We start from the raw sequence: 19,600 nt of genomic DNA, 5'->3' as shown, positions 1-19,600 counted from the left end.
GGAACGCTGTCGCGTTCCACTCTTGAAGGTGAAGCAGAGTAACGCATGAGTTGTTTCTTCGTCTAGCTGAACCAAATATAGCCAAGCAACAACAGTTCACCAGGCTAAACAGTGGTTCAACAAATAAAATAAAGGCTAGTATGCTTCGCATCCTGGGCTTAACCTTAGCTAAGCCACAGCAATTTTTTTTGCATTTCGCCCCCATCGAAATGCGGCCCAGATGGCCGGGATTCGATCCAGCGACCTCGAGCTCAGCAGCCCAACATCATAGCCACTAAGCAAGGAAGTAGAAGATAACGTGGCAGAAGTCACCGAAAGGTGGGAAAATTTAAAACAAAGAATTAAACTAGCCGCAGTCGATCGCTTCTGTAAAATAAAGTACGAAGACAGAGCTAAAGAGAAAGAACTAATTAAGGATGGTGTTGGAAAAATTAACGGCCTTAAAGTGCAGCCAACCGGGCACATACAAAGATGATTTGCGTAGCATAAACGCGAAATTTGAGCTATGCGATCAAGAGCGATATCGGGGAGCGATTATACGCGCCGAGGCATTGACAGCAGATGAGGCGCCAACTAAACGCGTGTTCGGTCTTGAGAAGAGGCATAATATGCATGGCGTAATCACATAGATGTACTTGACGTATAGATAATCACGAAATAACCGACTTTGAGGACATAGCACAAGCGTTTTTCCAGCACTTTCAACGACTTTTTGCATCGAGTACTGAAGCAAATGCCTTTAGAGTGACGTTTTTGGCACGCATGCCGCAACTCAGCGACGAGACGAAGAACGGACTAGAGGCACTCATATCAGCACATGAAGTTGAAAAGGCAATTGATAATTTAAAAACAGGTAAATCGGCTGGTATGGGTGGCATTTGTGCCGCTTCTTATAAACAGTTTAAATCAGAATTGCCACCTCTGCTCGCCGACGTCTTTGCCATATTCTTTCGGGGAAGCACACACGGTGCTCATCCCTAAGACCGACGAGCCGGCGAAACTAAAAAATGTAACGTCGTACAGACCAATATCACTTACCAGCAATGATTATAAAGTATTCATGAAGATAATTGCTGGCAGATTGCAATCAGTAATGGAAACCATAGTAGGTAGGCACTAAACATGCGGTATCAAGGGACGTACCATTAGCACAAACATACACATAATGAGATCAATTCTAGAATGTTGTGATGCCTTAAGGTCGCGAGTTGCTATTCTCCGACTTGATTTGGAGAAAGCTTTTGACTGCAGTGTTGCTCATGTTATTTTAACCTTTTACTTGCCAATGTTCCAAAAATGGAACATACGAAACCTGATTTTTTTATTTTCTTCCCAATCTATCGAACATTTTTCTTTTCGCATACACACTGATACTTGTAGAAAACATAGCAATAATAATTTTGATTGTCAACCTATTTAAAAGCTTCTGATAAGTGCTCACAAACAGGCATATTTTGCGTTCCTTCAGCGCCATATGGTCGTTGAATTATTTCGCAAGAAAAATGTAATGTTCCAACGAACAAAGTAGAACTAAAATATCGACATATAGTTAGGTATTACTGGGCAAGAAAATAAAAAATAATAATGACACTCTAGTTTTCAGTTTTTAGAGTTTTAGGCGAATGTTCCATTTTTGGAACATTGGCGTTTTATGTTGTCAAAAGCAGCGTGCACTCGCGCATGCATTTCGCCGTGTTTTTCTTCTTTTTCGGCATGTTGATGGCGCCCTCTACGTGTCGTTTGGCACAAACTTGAACGCTATCTTTCCTTGGCATTGTTTTGACATAAGGCGTTCTGGCTTGGCACGTGGAAGGAGCAGCGTTCAACTGCAGCGCATAGCCGCATAGCCTTGTGAATGTAAGTTGAAAACGATTTCACGGCTAGTTTTATATTGCAGTTCTATGCTTCTCAACGCAATCACTCTTGTTGTAGGTCATGGCACAACGCTTCCTCACACTGGAGGCTGCAACTGACCTATTCTTCAGCCTTCCCGATGACGAACGCGAAAGTGCGTCTATATGCCAATTGCCGCCTGATGAAGACGGCAACATTACTGACGAGGAGCACGTGAACGAAAATGACTTTTCTGAAGTTGTTCCCGATGACGTTTGCGGGCAGGTTGAAGTTATGCAGTGCTGCGATGAAGACGTTGATTCGCCTACTGCATGTTCGAGTCCTGAGCCACGACGAAAGAAACCAGCGCGGAGGCAGTCGACTGCTGGAAAAAGGTGCAAGTCTTCAAACAAGGCTGGAAAAACAAAAACCCCGAAGCACTCCCTTAGCGCAGCATGGGGTGACCATGCTACGTTCGACAAAGCACTTCCCAGAGAGAACCCTCCGTTGTTGCTAGAGGCATTTCCTGAGCTAGCAGACATGAGCCCATTTATGCTGTTCAGCAAAATAATTTCTCCAGAATATCTTGGTTCACTGGCTGAACTGACTGCAAGGTACGCACTCCAAAAGGGGGAGGAGGTGGACGTCACTGGAGCGGATATAGGTCAGTTTTTCGGCCTCTTACTGTTGAGTGGATATCACTCCGTTCCATCTGAGGACTCGTATTGGAGCACCGCAGAAGACCTTCGTGTGCCTTTAGTCGCGACAGTGATGGCCCGCAATGGGGCTCTTGCATTGCCCAGGGGGCGCTGCGAAAAAGGTGCTAAAAAGCGCCCTCTGCGCTAAAATGGGTCGTACCAAGCTCGGTCGTCTGCTTCGGAAAGCACGTTTACACTATGGACCCGCCACTTTCGGTTGTGTTGTTTCACGGCCTGCAGCGAATATCGGGCGCCGAAGATTTTTTCAGGGGTGGCACGCTGCGTAAAGGCAAGAAATTATGCAGTGCCGAATACGTGTACGCCGTTCAAGAATTGGGCGGCGAAGTTTTAGCACCGTGTCAAACGCGAGTCGCGTACGAAGTGGAACTTCAGGTAAGGTTTGCACGCTAGTTGCTAGATTCAGGCGCACAAACGCGAGGAAATGCTTGCTATAAATGAATCCACAGCGGCGATAAGCAGACATCATGTGTACGGAACTGCTCGAGCGCACGACGGTACGCGCCGCGATGTACGAACTGCTCGAGCGCACGATCGTACGCGCCGCGACGGCAGCGGTCTTTGGACATGCCGCGAAACGGCGGGCCTCCTGCAATCTTTGTTGACTGCATGCCGCTAAACAAGTAGTTATGCCTGCGTTTTAGTAGCGGCCATCTGTCCTCTTTAGTAACTGGTAATAACTGATGCAATGCATAAGAGCTCGCACGTACGTGCGAATCGCGGCGCGAGCTCGTACGCCGCTCGCTTGATGTAGGTTTTAATGACAGCGCTCGAACATCGATGTGCTGCAATCAATACTGCCTTGCTGCGCTGCCTCAACGTGCTGGCTTGAGATCAAGGATGAGTGCATTTAACTCTCTTAACCTGTGCTGCTCGTAGTGAAGTAGTGAATTGTCATCGAATGAGCCCGACCATTTGTGCTCATTTGCACACACCTGGTCGCTTCACCACTTCGCATCGATCGAATTGTTAATTGTCGCTGCGGCCGGGTCTCGAATCGTGAATTACCAGCCATGCCTGCTGCTATGTCGGTCTGCTGTCGGGACTGTAGGTGCAAAAGACCGAACATTAGAATGCAGATAATCAAGCAAGCTTCAAGACAGGCGAAGCAGTCAGCATGGCGCGAAGTTTCGCTTACTCAGCGCGACGAACTGCAGCTATGCAGCGCGCCCGACGCTCCACTTCGTGAGGCCTTGAAGGAAAACGGCAGAATATGATGTTGGGATTCAGGCCTTCTTGTTCATGACAGCCCACGACGCAGAAGTAATGACGGTGACGCCTTCTCGAGGCTGGGCTAGGTCTCTCCGGATCGGCGCCACCGATTCCGTCTGCTCCCAGCATTGCGTCCCACGGCACACGGAGAGCCCGTTTTCGTTAAACTATAGGCTGCGGCGAGCTCGCAGCGTGGTCGGCATGGTCTGCGAGAAGTGACGAGCCTTTTCGCACTCGCAACAGGGCAGAAAAAAGTGCGAATCGACGCAAAACTCGGCCTAGAAACGTGCTTCGCCACAGCCAGGGCTCAATACGACCCAAGCTGGTACGACCCAGATGTCGTTTCCCGCGCCGCCACCAGGCGCCGCTACTATACCTCAAACTCCAGCGCAAGACGCCCATAGGTTCCGGCAGCTAAAAAGGTTTTTTCATGTAGTGGACAACACTCAGTTGAAAGAAGGCGAGAAGAAATAGGTTCCTACCCGCAATAGGTTCCGGCAGCTAAAAAGGTTTTTTCATGTAGTGGACAACACTCAGTTGAAAGAAGGCGAGAAGATGGGCAAGATTCAGTCGTTTTACGACGAAATCTCCAAATGTTTCCGCCAGTTTGGAGTTTTCCACGAAAGCCTCAGCATCGACGAGTCAATGGTGCCCTATTATGGCCACCACTCGTGCAAAATGTTCATTCGCGGTAAACCTATCCGATTTGGGTATAAGATATGGATGATGTGCTCTTCGAATGGGTACCCCTATGCAATGGAAATATATTGCGGGAGAAACGAGAAGGACGAGAAGGCACCTCTCGGGCTGAGGGTTGTTAGCAATATGACATCCGTCCTGCCCGCCCCTGAACAGCATGAAGTCTACTTTGACAACTTTTTCACTTCGCACGGTCTCCTGACGAAACTGGCTAACCAGGGTATTCGAGCGACGGGGACTGTACGAGATGCCAGAACCGGTGGTTGTCCACTGAAGAGCTCGAAAGACGTCGGAAGAGAGGAAAGAGGTTCTTTCCACTACAAATGTGACGGGGTGGTCTACACATGCAGGTGGAACGACAATGCAGTCGTCACAGTTTCTTCAAACCACCTCGGCCATGAGCCTCTTGGAACTGCAAAACGCTTCTCACGGCGGGCAAACAAAAAGGTAGACATTCCTCAACCATATTTGATAAAAAAATACAATGAGGGCATGGGGGGAGTAGATGTTCTCGATCGCCTCCTCGGAAGTTATCGGCCAAGACTTCGAAGCAAAAAATGGTGGTGGAACCTTTTCAGCAATGGTCTGAACATGGCTGTCGTCGCAGGATGGCTCCTTCATTGCGAGCTTCACAAAGGAACTGATGCCGCCATGACACACATAGCATTTCGGAGGGACGTCATCATGTCCTTGCTGCACCTCAAGCAGAGAATCACTGTGCGGCCTGGACCTCGGGTTCATCCGAGACGCGAGGATAGGAAAACTGATGGCCACTACATCATCTCAGCAACTCAGGGGAGGTGTGCGGAGTGCAAGAAAAACACGATGAACCAGGGTCAGCAGTGCAAAAAGCGCCTACACACGAAGTGCTTTGCAGCATACCATGGCTTGTGAAGTGTTCACAGACGTGTTGTGAAGCAAGTAGGATGAAAAAATAAATTTTCGCAAGCATTGTTATAAACATTTATACTTTTGAAAGGCCTTGTATGACGCTAATAATTATTCTTCTGTTAACATGAGAAAGCAATCCCCCTTTAACAGACAATAAAGGTTGTTCCAGACAAAGTTTGTATTTTTCATATGGGAAATGCCAATGTTCCAAAAATGGAACATGCGAAAAAACCTACTAAATCTTTATGAATGCGGCCGTATTTTTTATCATAGGTAATTTAGAAGACCAATGCAAATTATCAACACCAATTTCAGTTTTTTGGCTAGTGATTCATAGTGCGGCGCCTAAAAGGTTAATTGCCACTCTAAAGCATATAAATGTCGGGTCCATAATTACTGACGGGGTAGCCATGGCGTACCGGAACTGCACTACTAAGCTTATAATTAACAAGTCACTGTGGGCCCCCATCAGCGTTCAACGTTCCGTGCGTCAGGGCTGCCCAGCCAGCCCACTTTTGTTCTGTATTCACCTAGAGACTTGATGTATGGAAGTGATTGAAAACAAATGTATTCATGGGTTTACGATGCAAGCGTCAGAAGTCAAAGTCCTAGCCTATATGCTGATGACGTAGCCGTGTGTTGCAAACCATAAATGTTGTTAAAAACTTTGGTCAAATCACTGGAAGTAGAGTAAACTGGAGCAAGTGCCTAGGTATTTGGCATGGGGAGTGGCTTAAGGCCCCCGTTATATTTGCCAATGTCACGTGGTCAACAACGCCAGCAAAGTAATTGGGTGTACCACTTGAAGCTTATAAACAGAACGACGACTACTGGCAGTGCGAGCTCAAAAGTGCAAAAGAAAAGGCCGAAGCGTGGAAAGCCAAACACCTTTCAGTATTTGCCAGGGTTACTGTCTACAACCTGTTTTTCGTAGCCAAGCTGTGGTATGTTAGGCAATTCATTTTCTGTAACAGAGCTAATGTGCAGAAATTGCACAGAGTTTTTGCCGTGTTTGTATGGGGTTCCGGGTGGGAGAGGTGCAGCCGCAACAATTTGTTCAGACGGGTGAAAGATGGAGGATTAGGGCTGGCCCACTTGTTTGTGAGGCAGTTAGTTGGACGGTTCTTTTTCTTCAGAAACAATGATGATCCATTTCTTCAAACAGTCAGCAAGGTTAGGCTAGCACATTTGTTACCCGAGTTTATTATATGCTCTCAAAGTGTACCGGGGCAGTGTTCGGTTTCTATAAGGAAATCGTGCTGAGTGTTACTTTTCTTGCTGTACGGTTTTCCAAAGAATACTTGTTTACGGTCACAAGAAAAAGGCTGCGCAATGGTCTATTGGACATCCTTTTTCCCTCACCTCTGTACCGAACTATATACAGTCGAGGCCCAGGCCAGAATGTTTTGAAACGCGTTAAAAAAAAAAAAATACAGGTACCGCCTGGTATGAAAACTTTCTTTTTCAAACTACACACAGGTACACTCTCAGTTGCAACGTTTTTAGAAGAAAGGGGCTTTTACATGCCATGAGGCTCACATTGCTTCATATGCAAACAACCTGAGACAATAGACGATGTTTTTTTTACACTGCTGGGCGGGAGTTTTCTTCTGCAATGTTCTACAGCGAACAATAAAAAAATTTTTTCTCTTGACCCACATGGCATAAGATATCTACCGATAGATGACGAGAACCGAACACCTTTCGATCAGATAATGTTAACTGGCCTCTACTGTATATGGCGAGCCCGCATGGCAGGCTTCTATTGCGATCCCGATGCAAGACCAGCACATGTTTTTTTTTCGAGAACAAATAACACGTTTTCTTGACGTCCTTGCTACAAAAGAATGTCCTCCGCCTTGGATGGCTAGGATAGACCCATTGGCTAATCTTAAAGAATTTTAAACAACGCCAGCTCGAATGAAGCAGGCGGCTTTTACTTATTAATTTTTTGTAACGGATGAGAAGTCCATCTGTTTCTGTATATATGTTCCTTATATTGGCAGTCTTATGTACTGCTGATTACCGGCAATAAAGAAAAAAAAGGGGGATCGCTCAGCGGTAGAGCATTCGACTGCAGATCGAGAGGTTCCCTGTTCAAACCCGGGTGCCCATTTTCAGCTTTTATCCTGTTTTCTGCTCCTATTTTTATAGCAATTATGGGTGTGTACTTCTCGCTGGACACTCCTATTCGGGGGTATCGCTCAGTGGCAGAGCATTCGACTGCAGTTCGAGAGGTCCCCGGTTCAAACCCCGGGTGCCCATTTTCAGCGTTTATCTTGTTTTCTGCTCCTATTTTTATAGCAATTATGGGTGTGTACTTCTCGCTGGACACTCCTATTCGGGGGTATCGCTCAGTCATTCTGCTTCCGGCTCCCGAGCTGAACGGATCGCGGGATCATGGGCTCCAATGGAGCGGCATATGCGGCTGTTGGCCGCGGCAACAGGCTTTCGACGGAAGAAGATAAGGATTACCAGATAATTTTGCCTCGGCTACCTACAGGACGTATAGTTTTAAACACAGTTTTTTTGCACGGCAACGCTCGTGTTCGCCCGTTTCGTGTAGATTTTCGAGACGCGCTTCAAGCTGTTGGTATGCTCTCTGGCGTCGTCGCCCTTGGAGCATACCAAATCAACCATGTATGGGCGGTGACGATGAAGACAGCCGAGGCTGCCCAAAAGCTGGCGGCCCTGAAGGAGCTGCAGGTGAAGGGGCGTCGCTGCCTGGTCATCGACCCCAAGGAACAGCAGGTGAAGCTTCGTATCCACTGGCTTCTGCATGGGGTGGACGACGAAGACGTCAAGACCGCGCTGGCCTCCTTCGGCAAAGTGACGGAAGTGACCCGGGAACGCTGGCGAATGGATGGCGTTTCCGACAAGGGCTCGACGACCCGAGCAGTGCTGCTGCAGCTGAAGGCTGGAATGAAAGTCGACGACCTGCCCCACCAGATCCGCGTCGCCGGCGAGCTTGCGCTGGTCGTAGCCCCAGGTCGCCCCATGCAGTGCCTGCGCTGCCGGGGCTCTGGCCACGTTCGTCGTGAATGCAAGGTTCCCCGTTGCTCACGGTGCAGGCTTTTTGGACACAACGACGCGGACTGTGTGCGTTCATACGCAGTAGCCGCGGGTTCGGCGGAGAGCGAGCCGTCGACGTTAGACCACGTGATGGACGTGACCGAGGCGGAGGAAGCGGCCACGGGAGCTGGAAATAGCAACGTGGCGAAACGAGCGGGACGACCACGCCGACCGAAGGAGGGCGGAACAATGTACTTCCCCCCAAGGAGCTAGCAGCTACACTCGAGAGTGTGAAGACGGCCCCGCAAGAAAATGAGAGCAGCCAGCCAGCTACGGATGCTACTCGGGCAGAGGAAGACAACGCGACCCCAACTGGCGCCCGCGTCGAATGCGTCTCGGCACCGGTCAAAAGGTCCCTGCAGCAGGAGCAGAAAGTCGACGGAAAGGCCGGCGGTGACTCCGAGCCACCGCCCTCTAAGACGCTATCCGGAAGGCGCTCCTCCCTCAAGCCTAAGGCGAACCTGGAGGCCGACCGTAGGCTTGCGGCGAAGCCGAATATAGACGAACTGGGGCGACGGCCACCGGATGGCCACGGAGGCCTCTAGCGGTCAGCTAGACGTTGAGGTGAGCACCATGCTCCGGGCCTTCTCCCCTCCGGTTTACACCAGTAATGGCTACCAACCCGCCGCTTAGCCCCGGCACGCTAAACGTTCGAGGTCTGGCTGCCAAAAGGAAACAATCAGGTGTATACACTGCTAGGGGACTACGACATCGACGTTTTAGCAGTGCAAGAAACCAAGGTAGACGGCGAGGAGGAGACCGGGAGTATGGTGCAAAGGTTCACGTATAACTACTATACGGTAAAACACGGGGCCACGCCTTTGGGACTTCGGCAGGGTGTGTGCTGTTCATGAGGAAGCTCCCTGGTCTTGTCATAGATGGTTGCTTCTCATGCACTTCTGGTCGACTTGTCTATTGTGACTTCAGCTATTGGAATGTCCAATGACGCGTGTTATTCATTTATGCGTCTAATACGGTGCAAGAAAGGGTAAATTTCTTTTTGAACTTGAAGCACCACTTCTCTGTGCGCAAAATGATAGTCTGTGTTGGGGACTTCAATTGTGTATTGAACATCAAAGATAGGTCTACGCAACGCGTAGTTTACGACAAAAGCAGAGATATCATGGCGGAGATCATACACGAATTTGAATTAGAGGATATCGCTCAGTGTTTCGAGGCTTGACCGGGAAGTGAGGTACACTCACTTCCAAGAAATAAGTCATGCACGATTAGACCGTATCTATCTATCATATGATTCAGTAGAAAAATGCCAGTGCTATGCAGTTACTGCCGTATCATTTTCTGACCACTGCTTGGTAAAATGCAGGGTGGGCCGCAAAACAGAACGAAAAGAATTCGTCTTGAAACTGTGGAAAATGAATGCCGAGCTCCTACGGGACGACACGTTTAACGAAACGGTAGTGAATGCTCTGAATTCCTTTGGAAAGGACAGTTCTATGAAGTTGGGCGAGGAATGGGAGTTGCTGAAGCAAACTATTAAAATCAAGGCAATTGAAAGAAGTAGCGTACTACGATATGAAGAAAAGGCCAGAGAAAAGGATTTAAAAACATTGCTGGAAAAATTTGTGACGCTCGAATGCATGCAACCCGGTGCTTATCAAGAAGATATGCGTGCTGTTTATTTATTTTATTTATTTAACAATGTCCTTACACGCCTCGTATGAGGTATTGGGTAAGGGGGGCGTTACAATAAGATTAACAGAGTATACAGAACATATAAAACACATAATAGACATATATTATTAAATGACAGCGGAAAAATGTATACATATCTTATACAAGTATTAAAAGCACTGTACAAAATAACAAGGCCTGGAATGTACATATTAGAAGAAGACAAACGATACAGTTCCTTTAATAAACAATGAAAAATAATGTTGCCACTCCAGTACAAATATTAACAATACTAAAAAATACAAGAATAATAAGCGAAGTGAGCTCATAAATAAGAGAGCACATAACTGAAAAAAAAGCATCGTGCACTTTATTGAAGTTACGCGGTGGAATATGAAATGATGAGCTGACGGAATTTATCGGGATTAGGTTCGGAGGCGATGAAATCAGGAAGAAGAATTAAGAACAAGCTCGAGGTTTTCGTGGAAGAGCGTTATCGAGGCGCACTCGTGCGCGCTAGAGCAGAAAGACTAACATGCAGGGAAACGCCAACGAAAAGAGCACTAGGACTAGAAAAAAAGCACCCCAGACGTAAGCAGAATTGAGGCCATCGAATATAACGGGGTGGTAGTAGCTGATATGAACAATATAGGGCGTGCCTTCTTTGAACATTTCCAAAAGCTCTTCGCATTCAGGCCCGTAAACATGCAAAGTTTCAAGCACTTACTTTTGCAGCGAATGCCACAGCTGTCGAGTGAAGTTAAAGAAACATTGGAAAGACGAATAACTGAACAGGAAGTGATAAAGGCCATCAAAGACCTGAACCCTGGCAAGTCACCAGGTCCAGACGGTCTTTGTGCCGATTGGTACAAATCGTTCAAAAGCCACCTAGCTCCTATCTTAACCGCAGTTTTCAATGAAGCATACGAACTGAAAATATTTCCATCCTTTGGCCAGTCCCTTACAGTACTAGTACCTAAAACAGAAGAGACCGAAAAGCTCAAGCAACTTTCCTCCTATAGACCCATAGCGCTTACTAACTGCGACTACAAAATACTGATGAAGGTGCTGGCACGGCGTATGCAGTCAGTTATCAAGGAAGTAGTCAGCCCACACCAGACGTGTGGCATTCATGGAAGACCCATCTTTACTAACATTCATAAGATGAAGTGTGTGCTGGAGTGTTGTGACGCCATGTGTGATGCAGTTGCGACCCTCCAGCTTGACTTGGAGAAAGCGTTTGATTGCATTTCTCACGATATATTGCTCACCATCCTTGAACATGTTAATTTTGGCCACATAATTACTGAGGGGGTGACCATGGCGTACCGGAGTTGCTATACGAGACTTATAATTAATCAAACGCTGGGGGCCCCCATTAACGTGAAGCGCTCCATTCGCCAGGGTTGTCCGCTCAGCCCACCCCTGTTTTGTGTTTACATAGAAACGCAATGTCAGGCCATCATCGAAAATGAATACATTAAGGGATTTTGTCTTCAAGCAGAAGAGGTGAAGTTATTGGCATATGCTGACGATGTGGCTGTATGCTATAAAGATACGCAAAGTGTATTGAACACTGTGAGTATTGTCAGACAGTTTGGTAACGTCACTAATAGCTTCGTGAACTGGCAGAAATGTTTGGGGTTTTGGCATGGAAGATGGCCTTACACACCTGACCACTTTTCGAACATAAACTGGGTCATGGCGCCAGTTAAGTACCGTGGCGCACCCCTTGATGCCTACAAGAACAGCAGCGAGTACTGGAAGGATCGAACAAAAGAAATAAAAGAAAAAGCCGACCGATGGAACGCCGGTCACCTGTCAATATTCGCGAGAACAACAGCGTGCAACATGTTTCGCGTGACAATGATCTGGTACGTAATGCAGGTCCTACAGTGCTCTCGGATTAATGTGCAGGAACTGCATCGCGTGCTCGCTGTTTTCGTGTGGGCATCAAGCTGGGAGCGATGTAGCCGAGATAATCTCTTCCGGCGCGTGAAGGAGGGCGGTCTGGGGTTGGCGCACCTCTTCTTGCGTCAATTAGTGAACAGGTCCTTCTTTTTTCGAGACACAAATGACCTATTTCTACGCACCGTTATCCAAATGAGGCTGTCAAGATCACTTCCCGAATTCGTTGTAGGCACCGAAGTAATGCCAGGACCAGTTCGTGGTTTCTTTAGGGAAATAGTTGAGTGTTTCTTTTCTGCGTGTTCGCTTTTCTAGTGCATACTTGTTGACTGCACAACGAAAAAAGCTATATCGTGATTTGTGTGACAGTGTCTTGCTTGTACCCATGTACAGAGCCATGTACAGTGGAGGCCCAGGCCTAGACGTACCGAAAAAAGTGATGATGATGCCAGTTCAACCAGCCATGAAATCATTCCTTTTTAAATTACATACCGGCACTTTACCTGTTAAAATCTTCCTGGAACAACGAGGGTTCTACATGCCGTAGGGAACACATTGCCTTATTTCTAAAAAAACCGGGAAATATAGATCATGTCTTCATCCACTGTTGGGAAGGGGTCTTTTTCTGGCATGTGTTGCAAAGAACTCTAAAAAAAGGAGTTACCGATAGATCCACACGGAATCAGGTTTCTGCCAGTAAGTGACGACGAAGGCTTCCCGTACGACGTCATCATGCTTACGGGCCTCCACTGTTTATGGCGCGCAAGAATGGCGGGCTGCAATTGTGAATCGGATGCCCGACCGGCACGTGTATACTTCCGTGAATGCATGTAGCGGTACGTGGAAGTGCGAAAGTTGCAACAGCCTGTTCCTGAGTTGCTGTACAGGGTTGAACCCCTGGCAGCACTCAAGGAATTTTAATGAGAGAACGTCATGCTACAGTAGCGAACTGGAACGCATGTGCATAGTATTGTTGGGTAATTGTATTCATTCCCTTTTTTGTTTGGTCTTGTATATTCTTTTGTTGTATATATTTAAGGAATATGTGTTGTGATATGTCGAGGACTGGCAATAAAGAAAAAAAAGAGGTATAGCTCAGTTGTAGAGCATTCGACTGTAGATCGAGAGGTCCCCGGTTCAAACCCAGGAGCTCCCTTTCCAACTATTATCTTGTTTCCTGCTCTTATTTTTATAGCAATTATGGGTGCGCACTTCCCGCTGAACACTCCTGTTCGGCATTTGTCACGGTATTTCCAAAGTAATTCCGGAACTATACTCCTAAGGTAGTCTTGTAACAAATACTAATGACATAATTTCTCAGTTCGAAACTTTCTACACTATGTTGTTTAGTGCCCCTCCGGACGATCACGATGCAAAAGTTTTAGAGAGTTTTGTATCTCTTGTAAAACCGTTACAGGATGATGACTGTGCAGTCATCAGTGGTAGCCTTACGATTCAAGAAATTGAGCTAGCTACTGATCAGCTGCCTTTGTCGAAAACACCCGGCCCCGATGGACTTTCAAGTGAATTTTACAAGGCTTTCAAATCAATTATCAGCCCCATATTATTGGATATTATTAGTACAAGTTTAGAGGCTGACGCCCTTCCGTAGTCTTTTTGCAAAACCCAGAGAGTTTTAATTCCCAAAAGTTCAGATAAAGAGAAACTGCGTTCTGTTGAAGGCTATCGACCAATCACATTGTCAAACGTGGATTACAAAATTTTTGCGAAAGTTCTATCTAATAGATTGCAATTTGCGATGTCAATTCTAATTGGTTCCCATCAGACGTGTGTAATCAGGGGCCGATCAATTCAAACCAAGATACATATCGCCCGAACCCTTCTTCAATACTGTTATGGTTCCACTGAGCAGCTGGCAATGCTCCAGGTAGACCTTGCTAAAGCTTTTGATCGTGTCAGTCACTCCTATTCATTTTCTGTTCTGGAGCATGTAAATGTTGGCTCCATTGTGCTTAAAGGCGTTAGGCTTTGCTACACCTGTTGTACTACTCGTTTAGTTATTAATGGCCAACTCTCCGAACCAATTTCTATTTGCTCATCAGTAAAACAAGGATGCCCGATGTCCCCACTACTATTCGCCCTTTACCTGGAACCGCTATGCTTAAGCGTAATTTAGTCGAGTCACATCCATAGCTTCAATATAATGGGTAATGAAGTTAAAGTCTTAGCGTATGCAGACGATCTAGCGTTCTTCTGCACGGATAAGACCAGTGTTGAAAAAGTAGTATCGAAAATAGAAGAATTTGGCAGCGTATCAGGAGCGCGGATGAACTCAAAAAGTTTAGGCTTATGGTTTGGCTCATGGTGCTATACACCAGAACAGTTTGCAGGCGTTAAGTGGACTGATGTCCGCCAAAGTATCTTGGTGTGCCGCTAGACGCATATAAATTAAGCGCACACTATTGGAAAGAACGGGTTTCGGTACTGCAAAGTTACGCCCAGACATTCGTTCCACAACGACTTTCTATTTTTGGGAAAGCCGAAGCCTGCAATAAGTTCTTGGCAACAAAAATTTTCTATGTATTGCAAGTTATCCATTGTGCTAGGCTATACATCCAACGCTTTCACCGTATCTTTGCAACCTTCGTATGGTCTTCAACTTTTGAGCCCATGAGGCGAGACAATATTTTTAGGCCTGTTAGTGAAGGTGGGCTGGGCTTAGTACATCTTTATGGGCGGCAGATAGTGTCTCGTTTCTTCTTTTTCGCGATACTTCCCATCCTGTAATTCGTTCATACATGCAAGTCACACTTGTTAATGCGTTACCTGATTTAGTTGTTTCTTGAAATTTTTTTTCGCGCTTATGCTTGTGGGGGTTCATGCAAGAAGTTTACTTGGCGGTTCGTTTCCTGACAGTTCGGTTTTCTACTGAATACTTGTATTCTGTGTCGCGCAAAACGCTGTACAAAGATTTACTATCCATGCTATTTCCGCCTCCACTTTACCGATCAATATACATTAAATTGCAGGCCACGATGTGCTAAAGCGAGTTCGCAAAATGTATTTATCCCCTTGCTGCAAAATATTCTTTTATAATGTTCATAGTGAAACCATACCGGTTAAAACATGGCTACAAAAAAAAAGGGTATCTTTGTCTCTTCTGTTAGTTGTCGCCTTCGTGATGTACCAGAGACAATTGAACATTGTTTTATTAGCTGCACCGACGCCATCCTATTTTGGGATGTCCTCCAACGGACATTAAAGAAAGACTTTGAGATTAATGATCATACTGTGCGATACCTGCTGCCAACCTCTGATAATAGTGCACCTTTCGATACGTTTTTGGTCATAGGAATGCACAGTTTGTGGAAAACGCGAATGATGGACCGAAACGCCGAAACGGTTGTACCTACAAGGGCAAATTTCATCCGAATGACACTACACTTAAAGCAGGTTTATGATGGACTCGGTGTGCAACCGGACTGGTACCCTACTTTGGTGAGGTGCTTATCCTTGCCACCCTTCTAAAGTGAAACGAACGTTTGTACTCGCAGTATGAACGCTGCCTTTTCTGTGTGTGACTTTCATAGTGCCCTCCATTCTCTGACTATGCAGAACTGGTGAACGTCTGGTTGAATGCAACTATAATAAATACCACGAAAGAAAGAAAAAAAAAACACTCCTGTTCGGTGGTACAGCTCAGTGGTAGAACATTCGACTGCAGATCGAGAGGTCCCTGGTTCAAACCCGGGTGGCCCCCTTTTCAGCTTTTATCTTGTTTCCCGCTCTTATTTTTATAGCAATTATGGGTGTGCACTTCTCGCTGAACACTCATATTCGGGTGTATAGCTCAGTGACCTAGACGTTCTAGCTGTCCAGGAGACGAAGGTTGACGGAGAGGAGGAGACCGGGAGCATGGTGCGGCGTTCCACGACTATTATGCGGTCGTGAGCCATGCGGTAGGGACGTCCGCCGGTTGTGTCCTGTTTGTTAAGAAGTTGCCTGGCCTTGTTGTTAAAAATGTATTTTCATGTCAAACCGGAAGGATCGTTTTTTGCGATTTTGTTTTTCGTGAATTGGAATTCAGAGTCATGTGCATATATGCACCGAATGCTGTGGAAGAACGCGTTCATTTTTTGCGAACCTTTTTCAGTATATTAGCACTGATAAGTGCATGGTTTTGTTGGGGGATTTCAATTGTGTTTTGAGGGCTCGGGATAGAGTCAATAATGCTGGTATTCGCGATAAAAGCAGTAGTGTGTTGACTAAGCTAATTAGTGATAATGAACTGGACGATGTCTGTGAGTGCCTGGAGGGGGAGCGGGAAGTCATGTACACACGATTCCAAGGTAGTAGTCATGCGCGGTTAGACCGCATATACGTATCGCAAGACATAATTCCAAAGTGCCATAGTTATTCGGTGGCACCAGTATCGTTCTCAGATCACTGCATAGTGAAATGTCATATAGGCACGGAGAGGAAGAAACAAGATTTTAATTGGGAACTATGGAAAATGAATGCCTTACTACTAAAAGAGGAGCCATTTGTAGAGGCAGTACGTGAGGCCGTCAGGAAAGTAAGTGAAGAAAACAGTGAAACAATAGCAGAGAAATGGGAATACTTCAAACAAAACGTAAAAATGAAAGCTTTAGAAAGATCGAGCTGCTTACGATTTGAGGAGGAAATGAAAGAAAGGGGCTTACGAAAGACACTTAAGCAGCTGATAGCGCTGGAGTGCGAAGAGCCTGGGACGTATAAGCAAGATGTAGGAGCCATTAAAGAAAAAATCGAGCAGCTTGACAAGGAACGGTATCAAGGTGCGATTGTGCGAGCAAGAGCAAATGCATTAGTAGCTGGTGAGACGCCCACTAAACGGGCGCTGGGACTCGAAAAAGCGCAAGCTCGACGGAATCATGTCGACAGAATTTTATGGAACGGCACAGTTGCCGACGATAGTAAGAGCATAGGCCGAGCTTTTCTAGAGTATTATCAGTCACTCTTTGCTTTTCAAGAAGTGAATATAGACGAGTTCAGAAGGGCCTTTCTATCTCGGATGCCGCGAGTGAGTGACGATACAAAACAACGATTGGAATGGAAAATAACAGAACGTGAAGTTGAAAAAGCGATTGATGATTTGAACCAAGGCAAGTCACCTGGACCGGACGGTCTGGGCGCGTGTTTATATAAAGCTTTTAAGAAAGAACTGTCGCCGTTACTAACAGAGCTGTTTAATGATGCGTATGATAACAAAACTTTGCCGCCTTCTTTTGGAAAAGCTCATACCATACTCATCCCTAAGAGTGACCAAGTGCAGAAACTTAGGCTAGTAACATCTTACAGGCCAATATCTTTAACCAATGTTGATTATAAGGTTTTTATGAAAGTTTTGGCTGCCAGACTTCAAAGCGTCATAAATGACATAGTAGCAGATCACCAAACGTGTGGTATTAAGGGAAGGTCCATTTTTTCGAATATTCACACGATGCGGTGCGTGCTGGAGTGCTGTGACGCCACCTCGGGTGGAGTCGCGGTGCTCCAGCTGGACCTCGAGAAAGCGTTTGATTGTGTCTCTCATGATATTTTGTTTGCCATTTTGGATTACGTTAATGTTGGTTCCATCATCACTGAGGGAGTGGCCTTGGCGTACCAGAACTGCACAACACGCTTAATTGTGAATAAATCATTGGGGGCCCCAATTAACGTTATGCGTTCTGTGCGTCAGGGCTGCCCTCTCAGTCCTCTTTTGTTTGACATTTACATAGAAACTATGTGTTTGGCAATAACTGAGAATGAGCAAATACGCGGGTATAGCTTGGCAGCCACACAAATCAAGCTCTTGGCATATGCAGATGACATCGCGGTGTGTTGTACAAGCAAAGAAAGTGTGACGGAAACAATAAGGGTAGTGAAAAATTTTTGTGATGTGACGGGCAGTAGAGTGAACTGGGGAAAGTCCCTCGGTTTGTGGCACGGAGGTCTTCGGTCACGGAGGCACGGAGGTTTGTGGCTCGGTTTGGTCTTCGGTCCCGGACCTTTTTGCAAATGTGAGCTGGATAAAAACCCCGACCACGTACTTAGGTGTCCCTATGGGCAGTTACAAAAATAGCGACGAATATTGGACGAACCAAGCAAAAGAAACAAGAGAAAAAGCAGACAGGTGGAAAGGCATCAACCTGTCGATTTTCGCAAAAGCAACTGTGTGTAACATGTTTTTTATCACGAAGTTGTGGTACGTCATGCAAACGTTGTACCAAGGCCGATTCAAATAGGTCGCGAAGCTTCGGGCGAAAAGCGGTTCAGTACAGATTGTCACCGACATCAGCATGGGGGGTTATGGGAGCAGCGATCGAAGCGCGACTATGTTTGGAGGGAACAAACATTTGGAAAGAAAAACGCCTTTTTTAATTCAAACGAGACACAGTTAGATTCATTCAACGAAAATAAAATTCCTAGTCAATTTTATATATTCGTGATGAGTTAAAAAATACGTTTAATTTTATTATTATTATTAAATGCATTTTTTTTCAGCGCCCATCGCTACAGGGGGCGTTGACGCCACTATCACTCGCAGTGCAATGCACGTCTTGAAATGGGCAGAAAGGCGCACTCGTATCACCTGCTGAAATACGCCCCCCTCACAATTTGTGCTTTCTTGCTTGTCGAAGTTTGTCTGAACTTGGTGACGCGGGTAGCTTCATTGCTTCTTAATCTGTTCAGTCAAAAGTAGTGAGTTGCGACCGCCAGATAATTGTGTAGTTGTTTTCGTGCGACTGCGCTGGCCGACGGACTTGGCATCCGACAATAGGATCAGCACTCTACACCTAAAGCTTTCGTCGGCCTCCAAAGAAAGTATGTTCTGCGCAGGGATGCGATTTCGACAACCGTACGGCTGGCCTTTTCCTGCATCGCTTTCCACGCTGAAAGCTCGAAACGCCCATCAAGTCGAATGGCGGGGCATTTGAATATATAGCTCCAAAGGAAGAACAACAAAACAAATTTCGCGCCTTCGAAAACAAAATGACGTCACTTCTGCTTTTAACGGACATGGCGTCACGTTATTTTTTTTTCCGCCGGAAGTGTTCCCACCACATACAGATGGCGCTAAGCCCCATGAACCGGCGATGGACCGCCATGTTTTGAACGTATGGGCTCCTATGGAAGCTTCGCTACCAGGTACATTTACCTTGGTTGTACTGTTCAAGGGTAAACGTGCAAAGGTTGCAAAGAGTGTTCGCGGTTTTTATCTGGTGCTCTACCTGGGAAAGGAGTAGCCGAACCAATCTGTTCCGGCACGTGAAGAAAGGGGGGCTGGGCTTGGCGCATCTTTTTGTACGCCAGCTTGTGAACAGGTTTATGTTTTTTTGGGATGTGCGTGATCCCTTTCTGCGCACTGTATGCCAACTCAGGTTGAGAGGTGCTTTGCTGGCACTTATTGTTAGTACAGATAGTATGCCCGGAACGCTTCGTGGCTATCTTAAAGAAGTTGCAGATAGTGTGCGCTTTCTTTCTGTGCGTTTTTCTTTTGAGTATTTATGTAACGTTAAAAAGAAAACATTGTATAAAGATATTTGCGATATTGTATTTCCAGTGCCATTGTACAGAGCGCTATACAGTGGAAGATCAGGACTGGATGTCCTTAAGCGAGTGAAAAATATGGAGGTGCCTACTGGGGT

General features: G+C 46.2%; 1 protein-coding gene across 1 annotated transcript in view; it reads left to right on the top strand.

Moving 5' to 3' along the window:
• The first annotated feature begins 1,792 nt into the window (after positions 1 to 1,792).
• The window catches only part of LOC135921941 (arylsulfatase B-like), a 151,379-nt gene continuing 133,571 nt past the window's right edge, over positions 1,793 to 19,600 (top strand). Inside the window, exons 1-2 of the mRNA XM_070530518.1 lie at positions 1,793 to 1,857; positions 1,933 to 2,924. The gene's annotated coding sequence lies outside the window, so the exon portion shown is untranslated. The remainder of the gene's footprint in view (positions 1,858 to 1,932; positions 2,925 to 19,600) is intronic.

The sequence above is a fragment of the Dermacentor albipictus genome, chromosome 1, assembly GCF_038994185.2.
Source record: "Dermacentor albipictus isolate Rhodes 1998 colony chromosome 1, USDA_Dalb.pri_finalv2, whole genome shotgun sequence".
In the NCBI taxonomy this organism is placed as follows: Eukaryota; Metazoa; Arthropoda; class Arachnida; order Ixodida; family Ixodidae; genus Dermacentor; species Dermacentor albipictus.
This window is presented reverse-complemented; position numbering and strand designations above follow the sequence as displayed.